The sequence below is a fragment of the Stylophora pistillata genome, chromosome 11 (assembly GCF_964205215.1).
Source record: "Stylophora pistillata chromosome 11, jaStyPist1.2, whole genome shotgun sequence".
In the NCBI taxonomy this organism is placed as follows: Eukaryota; Metazoa; Cnidaria; class Anthozoa; order Scleractinia; family Pocilloporidae; genus Stylophora; species Stylophora pistillata.
In genome coordinates, this window is record NC_142529.1 from 23482395 (window position 1) to 23485608 (window position 3214).

Sequence of the window (3214 nt, forward strand, 5' to 3'; positions counted from 1 at the left end):
CTCAGCTCAACTAAAAGATGTAACCTCTGCCTCTAAGAAAAATTCCTAATCATCTGCCGGCCCGAACTATCAACACTAAACAAACGTAATAAACTCGTGTCTTCATGCTGCCACAGAAGCAAAGCCCTCCTACGCAACAACTAAACTGTCAATTTCGCGCTGCATAAATTAGACTAGTTAGATCATGCAAATTATATTGTATATAAGCAATGGTAAAGTTTATTCTCATTAAATCCCCTGGTGAGTGGGCGACCACGAAACTGGCTTGTAGGGATGAACTTGTAGTTTACTTGTCTTTTTCCCCCCACAATATATACTTCGCTCTACTTGTATGTTTTGAGCACTGTTCTACGAAAATCAAGTCACACTTTATATATATATATATATATATATATATATATATATATATATATATATATATATTGTGGGAGGAAAAAGACAAGTAAACTACAAGTTCATCCCTACAAGCCTGTTTCGTGGTCGCCCACTCATCAGGGGATTCCCTGATGAGTGGGCGACCACGAAACAGGCTTGTAGGGATGAACTTGTAGTTTACTTGTCTTTTTCCTCCCACAATATATACTTCGCTCTACTTCTATGTATTGAGCACTGTTCTACGAAAATCAAGTCACACTTTATATATATATATATATATATATATATATATATATACATAGAGAGAGAGAGAGAGAGAGAGAGAGAGAGAGAGAGAGAGAGAGAGAGAGAGAGAGAGAAGAGAGAGAGAGAGAGAGAGAGAGAGAGAGAGAGAGAGAGAGAGAGAGAGAGAGAGAGAGAGAGTGTGTGTGTCCGATTCGAGTGGGTATTTGCCACATTTATTGCATATTTGCTACCGTAGCAACTACCCACTGAGTATTTGCTACGGTAGCAAATACCCACTAGTGCGTATTTGCTATCATTAATCGGTATTTGCTACGGTAGCAGATACTCAGTAGGTAGTTGAGTATTTGCAACGGTAGCAAATACTCAAACTAAATTCTAACTACTACCAAACCGCTCAATAATACCTCAAAAACACACCTCTACGTCGTTTTATGGTATTTCTATTTTGAATAGATACTTTGTCCTCTTCTAGGTGCTCCTGTGTCCATGCTATTTGTGTACGTTCTTTGTTTTAGTTCCTCTGAGAGTGTTATATCCTTTACGGTTGTAAACGCTCAATTTAACAATAAGCCTCTAGAAACAGGAAAGTTTAATGAAAAGTTTGATAGCGTGCACATTTCAAAGCTGTGACGCGGAGTCTTATTTTGCTCCGAAATGCTCTCCACTACACGAAAATACTCTAAAATGTTAAAGAATGTCAACTAGAGATTAATCCTTGGAAAAGGCGTGCGTGAGATGGTTTTGCACGAGTTAAGAAGTATCAGGCCGGGTTAAACGTTCCACCTTTCTTCGATAACATTTGTTGATCTGACATTGTTGGGGCGTTAAGCATCCATGTTTGTCCAACATTTTTTGTGGGACGAACGTTTCATAAGTTCCCAAACATTAGTCCTACAAAAAATGTCGGATAAGCATGTATGCTAAATGCTTTAACATTATTGAGTCAACAAATCTTCTATAACAATGTTGGAACGTTTAGCACGGGCCTCAGAAATAGAATGAGGGTGTGAAAAGAACGAGCGAGTTTTCTGAAAAATTTCAATTAGTAAAATAATGAGAGTCGTACAAGATTAGTTCGTGCCATAATAGACCCTCCGCATTGTCACGTCAAAGCGCAAAGGTGGTAGATGGTTGAGTAAAATAAGCAAATAATCTGAAACGCGACCGTCAGATCGAAGAAATCGCAATGAAGATAAACGAAATATTTCTCAAGAACAAAGACTTACAGTCACAGGTAGCGTTGCAACTAAAAAAAATTCTTAAATATGTTCTAAGCAATGCGATGCATTGTATGCTGAGCTGTTCACAACTATTAAATATTACTCAGCAGTGCGCCGTACTGTACAGACTACACTTACAGAACATCTGAACTGAGTAACAACACTGAACTGGGAAAAAAACTCTTAAATATTATTATATAGGGCGCTACAGTGAACAATTCGGTGTAGTGTTGTTCGGTACAGTGAAGTACATTGCATAGTAAGATTAAATGTTACTATGCAGTCCTCTGCATTGTGCTCAAGAACACGACACTGAACTGTTGGAACTGCTAAATCTTACTATGCAGTGGGTTGCACTGTACTGAGCAACAGTACACTGAAATGATGAAAACTGTTACATGTTACTATGCCGTAGGCTGCACTGTACATTTGACGCCAAAACTAAAATAACTTTTCTGGTATGAAAGTAGTTCTACTTTATGGATTCTTATTTTAGCGTCAACGAATATGAAGAAAAAAAAATCACTACGAGGTGGGTAACATGTGATTAGCCTGCAGAAAGTCAGGTATAAGTTTAAGATACATTTCGGCTCCTATTGAATTTGGCCATAACGACGCTCCAATTTCAACTAAATAGCGCTCCACGGTTTTTGAAGTTGTTTTTCCAAGAAGATCGAGATATTGTTGTTCTTATCAATAAGCGTTTGAAATTCTAGTCGGTTCTTAGTAAATTGATTTATTTAGTCGTTCTCGTTCATATATGTACTGTTGTAATATTTTATCGATTATGTTGAGAAATCATTTTTTCACAATGGTAAAGGAAATAGAAGTTCATAAAAAACGGGAAACACTATAAGTGAAAGGGATATGAAGTATAATGATTACGTGTAATAATACCTGACTAAGAGTTACAGGACTGGAAGGTTTTCTTGAGATAATTTCAATTCTGTTCTTAGATTTCAACTTGAATTTCGTTTCAAAAATCGGTTGCGTTTAATCCCAATGATATATCAATTTGTATAACGTAAAGTAGCTGAAAAATATATTGTTACTGGTATTGTTGTTGTTGTAGTCCTGTTGTTGTTGTAGTCCTGTTGTTGTTGTTGTTTCTCCCTAGCCCAGCTTGGAAATACACTTACTTAGGAAGATAAATGCCCAATACCCATGTTGGTTAAAGACTGCGTTCAAAAGGGACGCTTAGATTACTATCAGCCTGTAAAATCAGCCCTAAAATACAAGCTTTCTACACCTATCTTTTCTCAATACTTTATTGCTTAATGTATCTTACAGGAAACAAGTTCGTTAGATACGACTATCTATGGCCCTGTTTTTCTGCACTTGCTAAATGCTATCTAAGGTATAGTACGTAGCAA